This window comes from Scylla paramamosain, chromosome 9, assembly GCF_035594125.1.
Source record: "Scylla paramamosain isolate STU-SP2022 chromosome 9, ASM3559412v1, whole genome shotgun sequence".
Classification (NCBI taxonomy): Eukaryota; Metazoa; Arthropoda; class Malacostraca; order Decapoda; family Portunidae; genus Scylla; species Scylla paramamosain.
In genome coordinates, this window is record NC_087159.1 from 5,780,397 (window position 1) to 5,802,500 (window position 22,104).

Here is a 22,104-nt window from a genome sequence, read left to right on the forward strand (position 1 = left end):
TTATTGTACTTCTGTGATGCTTCAGTGCTATCAGGGACGTAACGTGGTACTTCTCAATTATGTTAGTACTAAACAATGTTCCTCTTAATCACGTACAACTATTTTAGGCAGATTTCTTGTACTATAGTGAGTTAGATAGAGAAAATTAACCTCCTTCAGTCTTATATATTGTGTATCGTCCTAAATATTTCTATACTTTGTTCTGAATGATAACCAAGGATAGCAGGGAATGGATTAACCCACGTATTACTACCAATGACAGTAAATGGATCGACTCTTATATATATACCATTAACAATGTCTTCTGAATGGATTGACCCAGATAGTACGTATTAACTGGGACAATTGCCATAGAAGTACAGTATTAGTAAGTAAAATATCCAAACTTAGTAAAATTACATACTGTTATTTAGAGAGCAACTAAAGTCATGATAATGGATAGGATGATTCATGACTCTTGAATTATGGAAGATATCAAACTAAATATTTTGTCCTCTTGTGGTATCAAGATCAAAATATAAATACATAACCCTTTAACCCCTTCACTGCTGAACAAATCTTTTTTCTGCAATACCTATAATTTGTCAGACACTTATTTTTTTGTGCTAACCTCTTGTAAATATTTCAGCAGCGTAAAGAAAACAAATTAACTCCCTTTTTTCTCTTATCTCCCCCGTGTCTCTATGGAAAGAAATTCATAGTGCTAGGAAGGCTCAATGAAGGACAACCATAACATTAAAAGAGCTAATTCTATAAAAAAAAGTTTATCTAGTCTCAGTTAACGTGATCTAATTGTAAGCAAGATCAAATATAAACAGATACCGTGGTGCTGAGAGGGTTCAAGTCACCGTGGTCTCAACGCCTCATGGATTGGCTGGCTTAGTGTAGCGGATTAACGCGCAATTGGAGGACGTATTAAATTAACACAAGTTTCATCTCTCTTTCCTTGCCTGTTTTTAGATTCCTCCCTTTGCTGCTCCTAGTGTTTGAGTTTGTTGTGTATTGTATTTGTTGCTGTTGTTTTTGTGATTCGTGCGATGTTTTTGTTTCGGTAGTAGAGTGATTGCTTTCTTTGTCATGTTGGTGATGGTGGTACTGTCATCGTTGTTTTTACTCTCTCTCTCTCTCTCTCTCTCTCTCTCTCTCTCTCTCTCTCTCTCTCTCTCTCTCTCTCTCTCTCTCTCTCTCTCTCTCTCTCTCTCTCTCTCTCTCTCTCTCTCTCTCTCTCTCTCTCCACACACGGACCACATCCCACGTACTGAAAGCCTCATCTGGGAAATTAAATATGTACTTATCAATTTAATAACACATACGTAGCGCACGCGTGTCCTGAGAAAGTTGAAGTCCGTCTGGTGTGTGGGAAGGGGATCTGAGTGCTTATTTAAAGATGCATGGAGGCGTGGTTATTATTTCTCGTGAGACGGGAGGGAGAGAGGGAGGTGCTTTCAATGTTTTTAGTAGTCATGCTTCATAATGTAAATATGCTTATGTCCCTGTTACGTCAAAGATTTCTGTGTGAATGTAATGTTGGTTTGTTAAGTTGCTGACTGATAGAGAGAGAGAGAGGGAGGGGGGGGTGAATTCTGCGTATGACGTATTCTTTTTATCTTTACGTAATACCTCTATGCTTATTTTTCTTCCCTCCACCGACGACTATTGTCATTTCATTTTCTAGTATACGTAGATATCTTACTTGATATTTCATTAGTCCGACCTATAGTTGATTGCTTCCTGGCAGTGCAAGAGAGGATGAGATGAGTGAAGGAAGCAGCGACAGTCATGTAAGGGACGTGAGGAAAGGATGTGAAGTGACGAGGAGTAGAGGGAAACGTGTCGGATTTATGGGAAGACAGATTAAAGAGAAAGGAAGGGTGACGAAGACGTAAAGAGAGAGAGAGAGAGAGAGAGAGAGAGAGAGAGAGAGAGAGAGAGAGAGAGAGAGAGAGAGAGAGAGAGAGAGAGAGACGTATTTGATGACCGGTGTTAACAAGTTGAAAGAAAACGTAATGGACAACAGGTGTGGGAAGTGACGAAGGAAAGGCGAAGGAGGAGGGCGTAAGAACACAAAAACATAAGAAAATAATAGGAAAAATGCAAAAAATAATCAGGCCAACACGTGGGAGTCCCTTTATGAAACAACCTTACTTATGTGTATCCACCTGTATAGGGCGAGGGCGAAGAGAAGAAAAAGTGTAATGAAACTAGAGGTGTGGAGATGTACTGTGGTCACTAGCAATGTGTAATAAGGTAATGGTGTTTGTACCATTAAACAGTGTAGCACAAAGCAGTGATAACCATGTTCTACTACGTTACCTCTGTGCTCTGCCTGTACCTAGACACAAACCAATACCTCCTTAATCGAGCATTCCCAAGAACCATCAGTTTGTCTGTGGAACTTTTTCGTCTTCTTTCGTCACCTCCTCCTCCTCATCCTTTTCGTCTCCGTCTTTCTTTTTATCCTCTTTTTCATCCTTATTCTTGTCCTTTGCCCCGTCCTTCTTCTCTTCATTTTCCTTCTCTTCGTTCTTCTCTTTGTTCTCCTCCTCCTTTATTATAGTTTCACCTTTGGGAACTCCAGAAAAAGGAAGAGCAAGGAGGAAGAGTAAGAGGACAAGTAGGAAGAGCAGACGGAGAATGAGGACGAAGAGGAGCAAGAGAAGGCGGAGAAGGTGTAGGAAGAGGAGGTGATGATAAATATAGAAACAGGGAAATGAAGGAAATAAAAAAAACATAATAAATGTAAGGGAATATAACGAGGCGATGCTGGAAGTCATGAATAAATAAGATAGTTTTTCATGTTCCGTCTCTTGATTGGTTGTTTACCTGAGACACGCTGCAGATAAGAAAAAAAAAACTTCCTTTTAAACATTTCTATTTGACTGGAAATATCTCACAAACAGGATATTTCAGTGTAGGTGTTGTTGGTCCGTGTATGATGAATACTGACACGTGCAGACACACACGCGCGCACGCACGCACGCACGCACGCACGCACGCACGCACGCACGCACGCACGCACGCACGCACGCACGCACGCACGCACGCACGCACGCACGCACGCACGCACACACACACACACACACACACACACACACACACACACACACACACACACACACACACACACACACACACACACACACACACACACACACACACACACACACACACACACACACCAATAAATGCACGAGATGTTGCTATTGCTATAACGAAAAAAAGTGTCTTGACATTTCGAAAGAAGAAAACAGAAACCGGTCCATGTCGGCGTACTTGGAAACGGATAACACACACACACACACACACACACACACACACACACACACACACACACACACACACACACACACACACACACACACACACACACACACACACACACACACACACACACACACACACACACACACACACACACACACAGAGCTACTGATAGTAAATTTCAACAAAGTACGAATATTACCACGCTTCCATTTCCTTTAGTTCATTCCATACGATTATTTTTCATGCAGGACGAATGGTTCAGTGAATGAATGACGATCATTTGTAGGTAGCGACGACGACTGAGAGAGAGAGAGAGAGAGAGAGAGAGAGAGAGAGAGAGAGAGAGAGAGAGAGAGAGAGAGAGAGAGAGAGAGAGAGAGAGAGAGAGAGAGAGAGAGACCACGCCACAGCTATAGCAAAAGAGTGTGAATTAAAGGAAGTCAGAAACGTGTGGAGGCTTAAAAGAAAAAAAAATGTATATATATAAATGGGAAATATTCTAGTTGGGGGGGAAAATATTGGAGCGTGTATATGCGTGTTGGGGGAAGGGAGCAGAGGCAGCGCCGGGGTGAATATCAGGAAATAGTGTGAAAAATACAGGTAGCCAGAATCACTTGTGGGGGAAAAGTATTTAAGTACACGTTTTTTAACCTATAAATATTGAGAGAGAGAGAGAGAGAGAGAGAGAGAGAGAGAGAGAGAGAGAGAGAGAGAGAGAGAGAGAGAGAGAGAGAGAGAGAGAGAGATATTCCTAAAGATTCATTAAAAAGTATTAACCGATTTTGCGCTTCAGCTCTCCCTTATTACTTTTTTTTATTATATTAGCCAATTTCGTATCCTTCCGCAACCCTTCTATTCCTGCTACGTTGAAAATTAAGACAGAATAAACCTAATGCTACCCAAGTCTTACAGTTACTCACCTTTATACAGTTATAGGGGGCAAAGCCAGTACAGGTAACAGGTAATACACAGGTAAACCTCTTTTTTTTAAGTCTTTGACAAATATGGGAAGAGAAACATTTATCGTGTAAAGGTAAGGGGAAAAAAAGTCTCAACATCACTGACATTTTAACCCCACCTTAATTTTTTTCATGCAGCAGTGTTGACCGGTGTTGACTCTCTCTCTCTCTCTCTCTCTCTCTCTCTCTCTCTCTCTCTCTCTCTCTCTCTCTCTCTCTCTCTCTCTCTCTCTCTCTCTCTCTCTCTCTCTCTCTCTCGCCCTCTCGCCCTCTCGCCCTCTCGCCCGCCATTTTAATTTAGTGATTTCCAAAACCAACATTTTTTACTGCCTCTTTTCTGCGAGCGTGTTTTCATTTTACTTATTTATTTGTTTGGGGAAAATGGAATAGTTGTTTTTATGTGATGGACTTTTTTTTCGTAATAGGATTTTACGGCAAAGTCAAGTGCGCTGGAATATTGAACCCCCATTTTTTTTTCTTTTTTTTTTTTTTTTGATAGAGAGAGAGAGAGTGAGAGAGAGAGAGAGTGAGAGAGGGAGGGAGTGTGAGAGGGAAGACTGACATATAGAAGCAGTAAGGAAGAAATACGAAAAATCAGGCACTTCGAAATCCATCACATCACACCCACTATTCATAAGGCAGCACGGAGGAGTGACGCAAATCCTGATTCCGGAAACTGTAAACCTGCGAACACTGTAGCCAGAAAGTGTCCACATGGAAATGATGGGAGAGCAAGTTTTGAGTGTCACTATTCCATGCATTATATATTGGTCAGTGATGTATTTAGTTTCAAAATGTGTCCAGAAAACTGTGTTGAAGCTTTTTTTATGCGTTCTGGCCAGGGGCGGGGCATAGAATTGAGTAATACAATAGAATAATAAAGCCATCTCATAAATATTGGTTAGTTTTATTTTATCTTTTTTTAAGAGAAGGCTGAGAATTAGAACAAAGAGAAGAAAAACAAATACATAGGAGTGAAAGAGTGAAGTACAGTAGGAAAATATGGTTGGCTAATTAAGCTTATGATCTACGCTGAGAGAGAGAGAAAGTAGGGAATACCGGCGCATATCGTACTACCGAAGTTAGGTTATGCTCTCCTCTTCTGATGTGTGATGTTCCATTTTTCTTCCTGCGTGATGCTGCATGGCGTAGTCTGGATTTAGTTAATGTTGTTTGATGCGACGTTTTATTGCCTGGTGAGAGTGTAATGTGCAGTAATTCAAACGGTTGCACAGTTAATTAAGGTCAGTGCACAGCCATGTTAAGTACGGTCAGTAGCTATTTGCGTCGCTAATTACTGCACTTGTTTCCTTCCTTTACCTTGTTTCTCCTCCACACACTCTTGTTTTGCGCTGCATTTGGGCTTTACTGTTCTACATCTCTTGCTTGTATTTCAGGTATTCTAGGGTAGCAAAGATTTGTAAGGGTTAATTTGTCTGCCGGGTTTGTTCTTCATTTATCTTATTTTATTTATTTATTTTTTTTGTGTGTGTGTGTGTGTTTCGTGAAAATCTCGTGTAATTTTGTTGAATGCATTTTTTTTTTCTTCGTTCCTCGTATTTCTTCTAAATTTGACAATTTTTTTTTATAATGAGAACAAATTAGAGGAATTAGTAGGAAACGGGCAAGGAAACACGAACTGGAGCAAAATTACAAAATTATATATATACTGTTTCTATTACTTGTCACTGAAGAAGAATTGTAGGTAGTTCAAGATTTAGAATGTAGAAATCCTGCGTCATCTTGAGTTTCTTCACTATCCATCTCACTCATATTTACACCTGAATGTATATGCTACTTGTCCATCTATATAATGCAAGTTTTAGGTGTTAGTATTGTCAGCCATTACGCTCGTCTGCCGTTAAATTACGCAATCATGTGTCTATTTTTTTCCATTTTCATGCTTTGCACGCATTTGGGAGACATTCAAGGCACCTCACTTCAGGACAGAATTGAATTTCCTTTTCCGATTTCTCCTTATTTCCTTTGTGAAATTATGCCAATGTGTGTGTGTGTGTGTGTGTGTGTGTGTGTGTGTGTGTGTGTGTGTGTGTGTGTGTGTGTGTGTGTGTGTGTGCGCGCGTGCATCTCTTGAAATCGTGTGAAAAATACTTTAGAAATTACATATTGCTGTACATCACATCCAACCATCTTTCCACAGACACACACACACACACACACACACACACACACACACACACACACACACACACACACACACACACACACACACACACACACACACACACACACACACACACACACACACACACACACACACACACACACACACACACACACACACACACACACACTAGCGAAGTATGAAGTAGTAAACACGTATCTGTTTTTCTCCCTGGGTGTTTGTCAGAAAAAAATATATTTATATACACAGTGAGAAAAAAGTAATTGATGAAAAAACTATTGCATTAGTTCAGGAAAATTTGTTTGGCACGTGGAGGTAATTTTGAAAGTAATTACGTGGCGAGGTGAATGGCACTCTCTCTCTCTCTCTCTCTCTCTCTCTCTCTCTCTCTCTCTCTCTCTCTCTCTCTCTCTCTCTCTCTCTCTCTCTCTCTCTCTCTCTCTCTCTCTCTCTCTCTCTCTCGTGCTCTTTGAACATATTTTTTCATGCATAATTTTCTTGATTTCTACCCGAAGAAAATGAATTAGTAAATAAATAAACTTGCCATCTTTTTATCACTACCACCACCACCACTACCACCAGCCTGACGATTTAAAGCTGACACCTCGGCTTCCTCTCCTCCCTTGGGTCTCGCTGTCTCTCCTTGGCTGTGCTTTAGGATGAGGAAGACCTGGGTTAATGAGCAGGGGGAGAGAGAGAGAGAGAGAGAGAGAGAGAGAGAGAGAGAGAGAGAGAGAGAGAGAGAGAGAGAGAGAGAGAGAGAGAGAGAGAGAGAGAGAGAGAGAGAGAATGAAATGTGAGTTAAGGTGAAAAGATAAATGGCTCGCACTCTATCTCACTTTCGTTGTTCACTTTCTACTCAGTCATTTTTATCGCTTCCTTGTCATTATTTGTGCTCCCTTACCTCTGTCTGGCTGTCTGCTTAACTCTGTCTATCCGTTTGGCTGGGTTTCTCTCTGTCTGTCTGTCTTTCTGTTCGTATGTCTGCTGGTGTGTGTGTGTGTGTGTGTGTGTGTGTGTGTGTGTGTGTGATTATTTACACCGAAGAATTAATTTCCATATATCGACTAAAACTCACGTCATACATTTCTTTTTCTAGGTAAACTAGGTAAACTACATTATTTCATTACGTCCTCGTTCCTGTCATTCTTATTTCATTACGTCCTCGTTCCTGTCATTCTTTTTAGTCTTATTTATCAATCAGGAATTTCTTTTCTTCAGGGCCAGCACTAAACCTTCAGCACTTCAATGATTATCAGGGAAATACATAATTACTTCTCTAGTGGCTCTCCTGAATACCGCATCTGCACTTATGTAATCCTGAATATTTAAAAATGTTGGGCCACCTCGCCAGACAAAGGCATTTGCTAGCTCACCGCTAAAGGAATACTGTTTTATCTACTGTGTTTTGTATAATAAAAGCTCATTTCACTTGTAAGATACGCATCTGATGTTCGAATGTATCTCCAACAAATTTCACTCTTTTCTCAGGATCCAGGACATGTTGTAATCATGGCATTGAATCAGTGAATTAAAAAAAAAAATAGAGGTATACTGTATATCTGCGCATGACCTCAGTGCTTATTTATCTCTCACTGGCCAATGAGACGTCTGGATTTCCACAGTACTAAAATAATGTGTGTTTGTAACTCTTCTTACATGTGGGGAGGCTAGCCAAGTGTAAAGAAACATTGGAAAATACATGACGTTTTGAATAATGTAAGCACTTTAGTTTCAAATGTGTTTCCCTTTGTAGTGAAAGCAAACTAAGTATTGCTGTGGTTGTTTGAAAGGTTTGTTATGGAAATTCAATAGAGTATTGTGTGAGTGTGTAAGTATGTGGCGAAGTAAGGCTGGTAAATTGCTCTCGAAACAATGAGGGTTTTCTTTTTGCTGATTATTGAAAACTTATGCTAATTAGTATGTAATTACAGCACTTTTTGTGAATTCCTTTGTTTGAACATCTGCGATAACAATGCCATTTTTTCCCAGCATTACTTTATCTGTCTCTGTACTCGTATCTATCAGTCTAGCTATCCATCCATCTATCTATCTAGTATCTATCGATTTCCATCTACATATTCATGTATCTATCATTCGATTTATGTGTCTATATTTACCTTACGAATCCTGCATCTCTCTCTCTCTCTCTCTCTCTCTCTCTCTCTCTCTCTCTCTCTCTCTCTCTCTCTCTCTCTCTCTCTCTCTCTCTCTCTCTCTCTCTCTCTCTCTCTCTCTCTCTCTCTCTCTCTCTCTCTCTCTCTCTCTCTCTCTCTCTCTCTCTCTCTCGACAGACAGAGCGGCATTTTTTTCTTTTTCTCGTTACAGTTATTAAAGACCCAAGGAATATTTCGTGTGCCATATTTTGTTTCATATTCTTGAGTGTGTTGGTAATTAGGTGCTACTTCATAATTACAGTACTTACTTGTCTTCTTAACCACAAGAGACTCGGTGCTATCCTGTCAGCGCCTTAAAAGTTAGTCGGTGTAATTTTACTAATAGGTACTTCCTAGTTGGGCGCGTGTCAAGTGTCTGATTTGTGTCAGGTAATTATCCTCCTCCAATTAGGGTGTAACTGAAATGGCTCGGTGAGGTAAAATAAACCTCTACTGTTGCGATGCTGCTTGGCTTTTACCTCAGGGTCGTGTGACGTAAAAGCGCTGCGGTAAAGTCTTGAAAGAAAAAAAGGTTATTACGTCTTGGTGCATGCTGTTTATTTTATTTATTTTTTTTTTTTTATCATGGTAATTCACTTTCAGGTATAGATTGGCAGAAAACTTCACGTATTCTTACTCTCGTGACACATGTTGAGTCTTTTCATATCGCTTAGCAAGGTGTTGTGTTCAAATTCGTCAGTAAAAGTGAATTACTGTGCAGTGCGTTGATACGGAAAAGCTGATTTTCAAAACAAAGTAAATAAAAAGAAAAGTCATCTATTCATGTAGTATTTTAACTAGTTCTTATGTGATGCAGGTGATACAAGGATGAAAAAATGAAAGTTAAGGAAAACGACGATGAAAAAAAAAACATTGTAGAAAAAATACATATAAACTAATGTTCACACTCTCAAGGTCATTATAGAATTGCATATTTTGTATTAATCTAACGCTCGTTAATTAAAATGTGTAGCAGAGAGAAATGTTGTCCCTGAACTAATTATTTTGATGACGCCACGAGCAGTATGACTGCTGTGTTGTTTAGCGCCTTCACGCTCCATTTAACAGCAGGGGCGATGTAGGTTTGTCTGACAGTTCTAGTTTCCAGTTCTGATTTCCTTTTTTATGTACATTTTCACGCCCTTAGTTCACGTCGGGCGCTGAATGGCAGCATGAATTGTAAAGAAACGCTTGGTGGTTTTGAGCGATTTCTTAAACTAGAACACAGGAGCTGGGAAGTAAAGGAGGTTAAGTGTATTGTGCATGAGGTGTGTGAGGAACATATGTGGAATGAATAAGTGTGAACAGATTGAAACTTGAAAATGTCCGAAAGGGAAAAGGTGTTAACAGAGTTGATGGAGCAGAGCAGTGTGTTGTGATGGTGAAGTTACCTTGAAACATTGTGGGTTGAACTTACATCGTGTGGAAAATGTCTTGTTATGCGTTGTGTTGCTTTAGCTGTGAGCGAAATAACCTTAATGATCGCGATATTGAGATTAGAAATGAACAGCGTTTTCTTGATAGTCTGATGAGCGCGTTATTTGTAATGGCATTGTTATTGTGTCCTTGCTCCGAAGTGTCAAGCTGCATCCACTTTGCTATTACCTTTTATGGGCCCCTGTTGGTTTTTGTACAAAGTAGAAAACTCTGATGCCGTTCAAGAATTTTTTAACGCTTAGTGATATTGTCCCGCTGCGTTCCTTTCCTTAAATTAGCTTTCAGTGTATTTGCTTATTATAAGAAGCAAAAATATTTCAACACTATTTTTTTTCTCTTCAACGCTGCGCATTGCAGTATTGTTAGGTTGACTTTCTTGTACTCATTTTTTCGTGTGTGTGTGTGTGTGTGTGTGTATGGAACTTGCGGACAGTTTTCGGTATAATTTGACGTTTTCCTCATCATTTCTCATAAATTCTTAGTATCGGACCGTCAGACTGATATTTTCTTTCCTACTTTAAACCACTCTTGCCTTATGATGAAGTGCGTTACGTAATGTTTCTAACAGATCGATATCCTTTATGAAATGGGTGTTTTAATAATGTGTGCTTTTAATATCGGTTTGTAAAGCAGCAGCATTTGTATTTCCGGGGTTGATCCTGTCAACAAAGCTGGAAATTAATGGATTTGGTTCAAGATTGCATTACCATAAATTGCAAATAGCAGCACGAGGCGGGTGATCCTTGACAGACACCCGGCAGGCTGCGTGTGCTGCAGCGTCATGCCTTTCCTTCCTGGCGCCGCTTCATAAGTCACTTCCCAATGAATATAAATCACTGACAATCCCCAGGGAACCTTTTTTCAAACATGAATTTATTGCGCGGTTCTTTATTGTATGCAAAACGTGATTTATACAGCATGTTAACGTCGACAGACTATTAATGGAAAGATACTGAACGTCAAATTAATATCCTTCAATAGGCAGACTTCACTAGCTTTGGATTTTTATTCTAATGACTTTAGTTTGCTGTGCAGCTTAAAAAAAAAAAACTTATTACTGAGAAACCTCAGAACTTTCAACCCGATTGTTTTATTATTTACCTTCCTTTGACTTGAAATTTTCCAAAAGAGAAGTATAAAGACGAAACCTTAATTTGTGTTACTAACCTGACTGGAGTTATTTTCCTTTGGCGGGCGGCGGTTAACTTATCTTTTTCCTCCCTTTGACACGGATGAAATTTTAAATACAATTGGTGTATAACTTTTTATAACGCAGCAAGTGGCAGGACTACACACAAATATAGGCATGGCTTTCGTAGCTTATTAGATGGAGTCTGGATTGGTGAAGAAAAATGGTGGTATTTAACCCCTTCACTGCTAAAAACCATTTTCCTGTAGCTACCTAACAACTTATACATTTACTTTTGTACGAATCGCTTAAAATACTTCCGTGATTTAGAAAAATAAATAAATAAATAAATAAAATAAAAAAATAAATAAATAAAAAAATAAAATAAAATGAATAAATAGAAAAATAGAAAATAAATAATTATTTAATTAAAAAATAAATAATTTCTTATGCTCTCCCTTTCGTATACCCATGCAAACAATAATTTTAAAGTGCTCTGAATGTTAATGAAGACTGACAAAGGTGACCACAGCAATACAAGAGTTAAAGCAATCTTGAAGGAAGCTGTAGAATGCTTACACGAACAGACAGAATTACTCATTGACTAACTAACTAGTAGACAGACACATACATCACTGAACACAAACACGTGGCTACAGACCAATAAACGAAGAGATCCAAAAAAAGATTTAAGTATAAGCAAACTTAGAAACAATACACACACACAAAATATATCCACACAACGATCCACTCCTATTACAGACAGACACTCAGACAAGCAAGCACAGAGAGAGAGAGAGAGAGAGAGAGAGAGAGAGAGAGAGAGAGAGAGAGAGAGAGAGAGAGAGAGAGAGATTTTGTGTGTGTGTGTGTGTGTGTGTGTGTGTGTGTGTATCTTTGGAAATGGAATTCACACATATTTTATTGCTGGCTCTGTGTCACGTAACTTACAACAAACGAATCGCCTTCCCTGCAAACTGAAATAAAAAGAATGAAAAATAAAATAAGAAAAAAAATCAAGCACCATAAACCTCTAGTTCTCTTGCTTTAATTGGCATTTTATACTGGAATGAGGAAGCGAAGCGAAGGGAGGGAGAGGGAGAGGGAGAAGGGGGGATGAGAGACACGTGGAGGGAAATGAAAGTTTATTTTTTGCTTGTGAGAGAGAGAGAGAGAGAGAGAGAGAGAGAGAGAGAGAGAGAGAGAGAGAGAGAGAGAGAGAGAGAGAGAGAGAGAGAGAGAGAGAGAGAGAGAGAGAGAGAGAGAGAGAGAGAGGGGGTTAAGGGTGGCATGGTAGGTGGGGTGGAAGCGGGAGGCAGGGGAAAGTGGGTTTTATATGGTAATTTGAATTCTAGGCGCCCCTGTAAAAAATAATGAAATAATAGTCCACTGTGCCTGCAATGAGGAAAATTCTTGGTTTAATTGCAGCCGCCGTGAACCTCCAGCCCTGTACTGATTCACTTTTATTTATTTATTTTTCCCGAGTTGACTTTTTTCCTTTCCTTTTGTGTGTGTGTGTGGGGAGAGAGAGAGAGAGAGAGAGAGAGAGAGAGAGAGAGAGAGAGAGAGAGAGAGAGAGAGAGAGAGAGAGAGAGAGAGAGAGAGAGAGAGAGAGAGAGAGAATACATAATATACCACCATCACCCCAGCCATCACAATTACCACTACCACCACAGTTAATAGGAATACACACGCTTCCAATGTCACCACCACCACCACCACCACCCCCACCCCCACCAACACCAGCACCACCACCTCGTACATAACCACAGCTGACAAACACGCCTTATAATTCCCCTTTACAGCCTCCTGGCACGGAATATCACGTCTTTTATGTAAATGGAATAGGGGAGAGAGATCCCACACACTACACCTAACATTTTTACTCCCTCCCGTGTGCTGAAAAAAAAAAAACTAGAGCACTGGTTTACTGTCAGAACTTTTGACACGCAGCAAAAAAGAAGAGCAATGGTTTAGCTCCCCTCAGTACTAGGAGAGAGAGAGAGAGAGAGAGAGAGAGAGAGAGAGAGAGAGAGAGAGAGAGAGAGAGAGAGAGAGAGAGAGAGAGAGAGAGAGAGTTCTATGTACCTTAGTTTTTCAAATATTCAACATTTTTAAAATTTTATGCAATGGGATCAGAAAGAAAAGAATATGTACTTGGAACAAAAACTCCGGCGCACACACTAGTAACCATTCACGGTCAGGGTGTTTTCTATTCATCATCATCATCATCATCATTATATTCATCATCATCATCTCCTCCGCAGGACACGAGCTTCTCCTGTCAATCTCTATCACCTCTAAATTATCATTACTTGACAATACTTTCCAAATATCATAAGGTAATGATAAGCAATATCCGGGACCTTTACTGTTGTTATTTGTTGAGATTTGTTGTCATCACCGTAACACTGCTGTAACACGCTTTTAATTTGATATAATATTAACATAAAGTAAAATAATCTTCCTTCGTGTGTGTGTGTGTGTGTGTTGAGAGTGACATACTCGTACAAAAAAAAAAAAATTACTGCAGGCTTTGTCTTCCAATCACGAGTCAGCTGTTTCTCCGCGTTTGTGTGTGTACGTGAAAAATGTGAAACTCTAAACCTGTTCAATTTAATACACACAGGGGACGAAGAAACTTAAACTGCATTCCGTGTAAATGAGCGTACTAAACCAAACCTGGCGGCGCGGCAGCTGGTGTGTCGCGCCTCCTGTCGGTGGGTGTGTGGATGCGAGACTCGTTTGTCTTAACACAGGATTAATTTACCTCCGCCGGGAAGAGATACAGCCCTGCCAACGCTCGTAACGCATCCAGACTTATGTAACATGCCACTAATACTGTTACATCCACTCCCTCTCCACTATTCTTGCCTTCCTCCACCTCCTCCTCCTCCTCCTCTGCCGTCCTCCTGTTCTTTGTTATCCCTCCTCTCGTCACACTGCTGCTTATTATTCTCCTTCCCCCTTTCTTAGTACTTATCTTCCTGTTCCTCCTCCTCCTCCTCCTTCTCCTCGTTCTCTTAGTACTACTCCCCCTCCCCCCTCCCTTTCTTGGTACTTCTCCTCCTCCTCCTTTCCCTCTTCTTGATAATTTTCCTGCTCCTCTTCCTTGTCTTCCACTTGGTACTTCTCTTCCTCCACTTAGTACTCCTCCTCCTTCGCTAAGTACTCCTCTTCCTCTTCCTCCTCTTCCTCCTCCTCCTGGTACTTCTCTTCTCTACTTTCTCCTTCTGTTTTAATATAATCGCTTCCGCCTTACAATCCATCGTGACCAGTATTTACTTCGCCATTAGCAGATGAGGCCAGCACCGCACACTCTCTGTATAACACAAATCCACGTGTCACGGAGAGGGAGAGAGGGGGAGGGACGGAGGGGCGAAGGAAAGGAGGAAGGGAAGACAAAGGAGAGGGAGAGAGATAATTTTTTTTTTTGCGTCCACTTTGTACCGTGTTCTCCTTTATTAGCTGTTTTTTTTTTATCTCTCTCTTTTTTCCTCTCTCAATTAAGTGTCCTCTACGAACCTCACGCTCCTGTATTTTTCTTCTTCTCTCTTTGTTCTCTTTCTTCATCTTTACACAACCTTGCTTTTTTTCTCCTCCTCCTCCTCCTCCTCCTCCTCCTCCTGTAACTTGTTCACCGCTATCTCCTCTTTATCACCACCTCCTTTTTCTTGTATTCCACTCACTCTCCTCCTCCTCCTCCTCCTCAAAATTGCTACATTTCCTTCAGCTCCTCCCCCATCATCCTCCTCTCCCTCCTCCATCTCCTCCTCCTCTGTTTTCTTTGTATTCCATCCTACTTCTCTTCGTCCTTGTCCACCTCCACTTCTTCCTCATACTTGTCCATTTCACTCATCTCCTTCTCGTCCTCCTCAAATTTCCTTCATTTCTTCTTCCTCCTCCTCCTCCTCCTCACAGACAGGGCGTGTTTGCAAATGCATAATTCGCCCCCACCATAAATCGAGGTTGCCTTGATGGTGCCCCTGACGGATTACTGCCCCATAAACCTTCCCACATTCATCTTCGGACGCTGTAAATTTCCCTTCTCCCGAGGCCTCCCGATGCAAACTCTGGTGATTTGATCCGAATTAGCCCTTGGTCTGTGTGTGTGTGTGTGTGTGTGTGTGTGTGTGTGTGTGTGTGTGTGTGTGTGTGTGTGTAGGGGGGTGGATGTGTTTGTGGGCGGATAGCGTCAATGTTTTTTTGTTTTTATTCGTTGTCTGTCTTGTATATATTTTTTTTTATTTGTGTGTGTGTGTGTGTGTGTGTGTGTGTGTGTGTGTGTGTGTGTGTGTAATTCTGGTGTTCTAGTTTGTGTTTTTTGTTTATCTTTTTTGGTCTTTGTTTTTTTTTGTGTGTGTGTCTATTTTTGTGCATGTATTTATCTCTCTCTCTCTCTCTCTCTCTCTCTCTCTCTCTCTCTCTCTCTCTCTCTCTCTCTCTCTCTCTCTCTCTCTCTCTCTCTCTCTCTCTCTCTCTCTCTCTCTCTCTCTCTCTCTCTCTCTCTCTCTCTCTCTCTCTCTCTCTCTCTCTCCTTTCATATCTTTTTCCCCCTTCTTCATTCTGCTCAAGTATTCCACGCCTTTTCCTTCTCCTTTGTTACGAGTTTCTTAGTTTCCTTTTATTTTTATTTTTTCGACTTGGTTTCAAAAATTTCCTGCCAATTTTTTCCCTTTTTCGGAAGACTCGCTGTGGCAATTTTGTGTCCTCCTGACGAAGTAACTCTATTTTGTGTTCCATTGAAATCTGTTACCTGGCATTTGTGTACTTTGTTTGCTTCACTGTGCTCCCTCTTCCTCGTCCTCCTCCTCCTCCTACTCCTCCTCCTCCTCCTCCTCCTCCTCCTCCTCCTCCTCCTCCTCCTCCTCCTCCTCCAATTGCTGCTGCTCTTTCTCTTTCTCTTCCTCTCCTGTTGTCTTTCATCTCTTTCCCTGTTTGCTTTCCTGCTCACTTATTTTGAAGTATTGTGGTCTCCTGTTTTCTTTTTCGTGGTTCGTGTCTTTTGGAGAGAGAGAGAGAGAGAGAGAGAGAGAGAGAGAGAGAGAGAGAGAGAGAGAGAGAGAGAGAGAGAGAGAGAGAGAGAGAGAGAGAGAGAGAGAGAGAGAGAGAGAGAGAGAGAGAGAGAGAGAGAGAGAGAGAGACGGTGAGGGAAGTTGGTTAATTAGATCAATAGTCACTTCTATCTAGTTAACGATTGGGAACGTGAGGCGTACCTACTGATCTCCATTTTCCAGTTTCCTCTTATATAATTTTGTTTATATTTCGTTCTCTTTAGACGTTCAGCGTTATAATTTCACTTGGTACTACATTTGTTTATCTCATTATGTTTCTATCGTTCTATCTATTTATCTATCTATCTCTTCGTCTGTGTATCTATTTACGTTTTAGCTTATTGTTTTATTACTTCCTTGTCTGCCCTGAATCTACTTTCACAGTATTATTTATTATTCTCAGTGGCTAGTTGCGGTAGTGGTGGTGGTGGTGGTGGTTGTCCGTTGGTTTATTGTGTGTGTGTGTGTGTGTGTGTGTGTGTGTGTGTGTGTGTGTGTGTGTGTTTTGCAGTGCGCACAAGTGATGAAACAAATCATTCTATTAGTTAATTGCTAGTCACGATGTAGAGAAACACACACACGTGCAGAAGAGACAGGCAGACAGACAGACAGGCAGACAGGCAGACAGACAGACAGACAGACAGACAGGCAGACAAACACACAGATAATATTGTCACTTGATGGTTGTTTCATGCTCTTCCCTTCCATTTTCCCTTTCCATTCACCCTTGTCTCCTTTCTTCACGCTCCCTTCTGAGTCGCCGATGATCAAAAGCTTCCTTCTCCCCCTTTCATCCCTCCCTCCTGCTCCCCCTCCCCACCTCCCTGCCTCACCTGGGAAAGGGAACATCAAAGAGTCTATGATAATTAGCCATTGAAGGGAGGGAGGGTACGTACGTATTACATGTTCCTCCCTGCCTCTCTCTGCTCCTCCTGTGTGTGTGTGTGTGTGTGTGTGTGTGTGTGTGTGTGTGTGTGTGTGTGTGTGTGTGTGTGTGTGTGAGTGACTGTGTTAGCATCGTCTTTTTTTTTTTTTTTTTCATCATCGTCATTGTCATCGTAGTCTTGTCTTCATGATCCTCATTATTATCAATTATTGTTTATTTACTGGTGAGAAATTAGTGTTTTTTTTTTAATTGTTTCTTGGCCCCCTGGTTTATTTTCTATCCTTTTTTCCATCTTTCCTTATCATCTTCTTGTGTATCTCGTTAATTTTTTTATATTTTAACTTTTCCTCATATTAGTTGGAAAATCGTCTTTCGATTTAATTTTATTATTTGTTTTCAACTTATTTCTCCGTTACTGCCAACATCTTTCAGTGCAATGCTTTGAGATCTGATTTTTCTTAAGACTCAACATATTATTTATAAAACTTCATGTTTTTCGTAGTGATGTTTTGCTGCAAGTGAGTGTGGACGTGTGAAATGTTGGAATTGTTGGAGCTGCCGCAGCTGAGTGAACTGAGTGGACGTGTGACACACTTTTGTTGGCGATCTCTCCATCTCACCTTCTTGGAATGGTTTGTGAAAATGTATTTAAGATCACTAGAAGAACAGGTTTAGCAGGTTTAATTTTACTCTAAGCGTTTTAAAAAGTACACACATGTCGAGCTTTCATCAGTAAATACGCTTCATCCGAGGAGTGTGTTTAGTTGTGTATGCATAAACAGTGTGACCATCATAAATATTAACAGCTGCACTTGGAATAATAAAGCGCATGATGAATTATTATTTATGGCTACGATAATATATGACCCTAAACAATTAATGTTTTATATGGGACACTACTGTTTACATAGTGGTGATCACTGCAACACAGACTCCAGCCTTCATATCAGTGCACTGTGCCGCCATGTAACTGCTGCCAACACTAACACAACCAGTCTTTTCCCTGACCATCCAGTCACTCGTTAATTTCAGTAACACTCCAGCCGTAACAGCCACTGTTTTGAGCTAATCCATCTGCTTGTATCTTGCCTCTTCCAAACATTTTCCGGCAAAGGTGAACAATTTACTTAACCAACAAACTTTACTGACATTTGGAAACGGACATGATGCCAGTTGGAGTTGATGTTAAGAAGTCTTGAAACATGTATTGTGTCTGTCACCCGTGAAACTTTAATGGTAGAAGACAAGGCGATGACCCTGATATTACAGGCATTCCGGACACTGAGTCGATTTTATGACTACCGAATATTAGGCTTATACAGGCCTGAATAGTGTGTCTGCTACTAAGCCTGTGTGTCCCCTTTGAAGTGACAGGAGGCATGCTAAATACCCTGCTTCTTCACTCGGCGGCATCCTCACAACTGTCCATGCCGCCAAACCAACCATTCTTATCCAAGCTTCCCAGAATGCCTTGCGATACGTCGAGGCTGACACTGGCTTGAGAAAATAGTGTTATAGACAGTCGTAAGTCACTTTCTCGAGTGTGAACACAAACTGAATAGGTTTCTCACACTCAATCTGATGGTCGTGGATGCGTATCAAAAGCAACCCAGAGGTCTACGTAATGCTTAGGTTGAAAATACTTCACATTACCACATTACCTATTTTTATACAAGACTGGCCAAGAGGATGAAGGAAAAAAAGAGGCTTACTGAGATGACAGTCCCTAAAGAGAGTTCATAAAAGATAATCCAGAATTGGAGAGTGTCTTAAAACCTCCCACTTGAAAGAGTTTGCCATAGGGAGAAGGAAGTACAGAAGCAGGGAGTTACTGGTATCCTTCCATCAAGACTTTTATCGGGTCTACTATAAGGCGTCTATTTTATTTTGTTTTGAGCATAGACCTAACTGGGAAGCTTCTCATTCCTGTGATACTATTTCCTGGGTGCAGAACTGGTGAAGGGAACACTACAGATAATGGGTATTGCGTACCTGACCTACCTCACCCCTTCCCTGTCTCCTTCCCTGACTTACCCACCACCATCCTTCACCGCGCCACACCTCGCCGCCCTTCCGATTATGCCATCATCACCACCCCTATGAATGACCTGTCTGTCCTCCACGCCTTCCACTCACTCACCGCCTTCAACCCCTTTCCGCTACCCAGTCTCTCTCTCTCTCTCTCTCTCTCTCTCTCTCTCTCTCTCTCTCTCTCTCTCTCTCTCTCTCTCTCTCTCTCTCTCTCTCATTTGCTTGGATTACCTTAATTCTTCACTTTAATTGTCTAACTTTCAAAAAAAGTGAATAATTACCGGGTATGTACTATCACATATTTGTTTAGATTGGGGAGAGAAAAAGCTATTTTCTTTTTGTTTAATGAAAACTGAATCTGCCTCGGCAATAACCTCTCACTTTGCAGCTTAATTGATGTTGTCAGTCAGGTAGTACGGCAGTCATGTGTTCGCAGTTGGAACGTCGCTAATTTGCTGATTTTTTTTTTTTTCGTCTCAGGTCGTTGACAATAAGGTAGTTATTTACTCTTTAAATCTTCTTGATAGAAAACAGAGTCTGGGTCTTCTTACGCTTAAATCTTTCTGCTATATTGTCCAACCTTCCTACTACACTGTCCAGTCTTTCTGCATTACTGTTCTTCTATTCTACAATCTAATTTTTCTGCCATACTGTCCAAATTTTCTCCCATACAGTTATTTTTTTTCTGCATTACTTTCCAATTCTCCTATACTTTTACTGTATGTAACCTTTCTGCAATACTTTCCAGTCTTTATTTTGCAATTCTGACATGTCTGGCAATCTCGATCATAATACTGGTTCCAAGAACGGCTGGAATGTCGTAGTGAGTTCATTAGTCTGTAGCTTACGAACTTCTTACACTTACATAACAATAATGCAATCGTGTAGAACGTTTTTAATCTAGCATTGTAAATGTGTTCCTTGTTGCTGTTCTACTTCATCTGTAAATGCTTGCTTGTGTAAGCTTACAGAAACAGAGTAGGAGCTTATGTTTTAGTTTTCTGTGTTCACGGAAGCATTAATTACAACTCTTGAAATAGTAAAGACAGAAGTTAAAGTAGATTGCGAGAGAGACTAAGACTTTTATCTCTTACATAACGTTCAGCCACCTATGTGGGCAAAACATAATTTGCTCTGCAGGTTACGGCCCCTCGCAAGCTGTGACACCTGCGAATTATAATGAAGTTAAATTAAATTAACGTGAACTTGAACGAATAATACAGCACTAATACATGTCTGAACATAATTACTTCACTAAGCAGATGTGAATATGGAATAAAAACCATTGACATTTTTATGACGAGCTGCAGTGGCTTGAAATCATTGGATCATAACTCGTATCCCGGGCAGATTGCACCCGCCTGATGGATCGCGTGGAAACACGCAGTCTGGGCGACATTTCTCTACCATTTATGATGTTTATATACTCGTACATATATTTGTTTTAGCATATTGTCATTATTTATAACGTATTACATAGAAGCACAGTGTATTTAAGAATTAACTTTTTAAATTTTTGTTCTGGTTGTGACGGAGAGTTTTATGATTCTCTATTGGAAGGAAGTCCTTTTGTGTGTTCAACTTTTCCGCAAGAGAAGAGTGTTGCAGGAAACCGAGCCTTACTGTAGTCAATCATGTCCACCAGTGCGAGGCTGCCCACACAACTCAGCCTCTGCCCTTCCCGGAAGTCATTCAAACTTAAGCCGCTTGGAGAAAACGGGAATCGACCCAGAATCTTTACACACAAAGGTGAAGGCCACGAACTAACCTCAGGTATAAATGTACGGAAAGGATTCGATTGAAAAAAAATTAGGTGGAATTGTAAATTGTCAGTGCCCTGAGGTCAAGGAGGGACGGGAAAAAATAATTATAAAAACACTTGGGACGCGAAAATGAGAAAAAAAAATACTTAAAAAGAAGGTAAACATGAAGCGCGCACACAGTAGCTATATCCCACAGCGGCCTACCGGCGTGTCCCCTCTTCCCTCTCTACACAATTTTGCCCTTCCATTTGACACTAATGAGGTGACGTGTGACAAGGGCGGGACACGTGGCGGCAAAGTGGCCTCGGCTAAATATTTTATGGGGTATGTGGAGCGTAGAGGTGCTCGCCATTAAAAAAAAAAAAAAAAAAAAATCCTGAAACCTTTTGGTGGCTGGCGGATTATCTTGGTTTATGAGACTTGTTAGGTGCAATGCAGTGAGACATCGACGGAAATACTGTGGTTTTTTGATAAGCTGGATAACAAGCAGATGAAGCACAGTAACGTGGGCTAGCTGTTGAGAGAGAGAGAGAGAGAGAGAGAGAGAGAGAGAGAGAGAGAGAGAGAGAGAGAGAGAGAGAGAGAGAGAGAGAGAGAGAGAGAGAGAGAGAGACTTACTACTTTGGATATTCATATATTTCCAAGCTATTCATGTATATATTATATCCTGTTTGGTGTTCACTCTCACCACCACCACCACCACCACCTCAGTAGCCGAGAAAACACAGCGCACATCCAAAGCTCAACGAGACGAACAGACGTCAGGAAAGAGTAAGTACAGGATCTGTATGTCACTGCTTCCTCTTGCCTCCTTGCTAACCCACCCACAGTTGCGTAACCCGGCTGTGACCTTCATGTGCGTGGAGGAGGTAGAGGAGGAGGAGGTGGAGGATGGCGGGGGTGAAGGAGAGACAGTGGTGGCAAACGAAGATATATATAGAAAAAGAAACCAAAGATAAAGGAGGAGGAGGAGAAGGAGGAGGAGAGAGATGAAGAATGAGGAGGAACGATCAAGAGGAAAACGGAGGAGACAAAAGACGTAAAAAAAGGAAACGGATGAAAGAAGAGTACGAGGATGAAGGAGGAGAAGAAGCAGCAGGAGAAAAGGAAGAAGAGAAAGACAAAGGAGAAGAGCGCGATTAGGTGGAACAGAGAAGTGGAGGAGGTAGATGTGGATAGGTGGTTCTGGTCATCTTTAATTGGATGTAATTTATAAATGGTTAGAGTTAGCATAGAGGCAACGAGAAGTGTGTGAAGGAGCAGGAAGGCAGGGCGACGG

At 40.9% G+C, this 22,104-nt stretch overlaps 1 protein-coding gene across 16 annotated transcripts in view; it reads left to right on the forward strand.

Annotated features, from left to right (window-relative positions):
• The window catches only part of LOC135103465 (uncharacterized), a 166,042-nt gene that overhangs the window by 19,844 nt on the left and 124,094 nt on the right, over nucleotides 1-22,104 (forward strand). For 2 of the 16 annotated variants that reach the window (XR_010270065.1, XR_010270057.1), the window contains exon 3: nucleotides 17,534-17,663. The exons of 13 other annotated variants lie outside the window; for them this stretch is intronic. The gene's annotated coding sequence lies outside the window, so the exon portion shown is untranslated. Of the gene's footprint in view, nucleotides 1-17,533; nucleotides 17,664-21,536; nucleotides 21,597-22,104 lie in introns of all 16 variants that reach the window. One more of the 16 variants, XR_010270063.1, reaches the window with a different exon arrangement.